The sequence below is a fragment of the Neopelma chrysocephalum genome, unplaced genomic scaffold, assembly GCF_003984885.1.
Source record: "Neopelma chrysocephalum unplaced genomic scaffold, ASM398488v2 Primary Assembly neopelma1_94406, whole genome shotgun sequence".
NCBI classification, from domain to species: domain Eukaryota; kingdom Metazoa; phylum Chordata; class Aves; order Passeriformes; family Pipridae; genus Neopelma; species Neopelma chrysocephalum.
This window is the reverse complement of record NW_020923113.1, coordinates 2962-3599: the sequence shown is the minus strand read 5'-3', so window position 1 is coordinate 3599 and position 638 is coordinate 2962. Positions and strand designations below refer to the sequence as shown.

The window sequence follows — 638 nt, the reverse complement described above, 5'->3', positions numbered from 1 at the left end:
GCGGGAGCGGGGCCGGGGGGAAGGGACGGGGCCGGCCCGGAGCCGCCCGGCGACACCGACCGAGCGCCGCCTGCGCCGCCGCTGCGCCACTTCCGCCGCCGCCACACGTGACGGCGGCGCGGGGCGCGCCCTCCTTCCCGCCCCGGGGACCGCGGGTTCGAGTCCCGTCGCTACCGCTGCTCCCCCGAACCACGTGCGGGGACCCACGGCCCGCTGGCAGCGCGGGGGGCTCCGCGTCCCATCCCTTCCCGCCCAGCCAAGGACACACCGCAGGCCAGGCCTCATCACCAAGATGTCTTTATTGGTGCTCGATGCCCTGCTTCCCCCACAGGGACAATCACTCATCCAGGGACACTCGTTCCCCCAGAACACCCACTCCCCTGGAGACACACACTCTTAGGTGATACTCACTCCCCCTGGACACCCACTCCCCTGGGGATACCCACTCCCAGAGGGACATTTGCTCCCTCCAGAACATCCACTCTTTTGGGGACACACACTTCCAGGTGACACTCACTCCCTTCAGGACACCCACTCCCCTGGGGACACTCAAATCCCCAGGGGACACGCTCCCCTCAGGACACCTGCTCCTCTGGGGACACACACTCCCAGGTGACACCACTCCCCTGGGGACACAC

General features: G+C 68.7%; 1 long non-coding RNA gene across 1 annotated transcript; it reads right to left on the bottom strand.

Annotated features, from left to right (window-relative positions):
* Positions 1 to 284: 284 nt before the first annotated feature.
* Positions 285 to 630, bottom strand: LOC113980492. Its single transcript, XR_003538150.1, has 2 exons — positions 532 to 630; positions 285 to 406 (listed from the first exon to the last, which is right to left on the bottom strand). It is a non-coding gene; the product is annotated as an uncharacterized LOC113980492 (long non-coding RNA).
* Between the last annotated feature and the right edge of the window lie 8 nt (positions 631 to 638).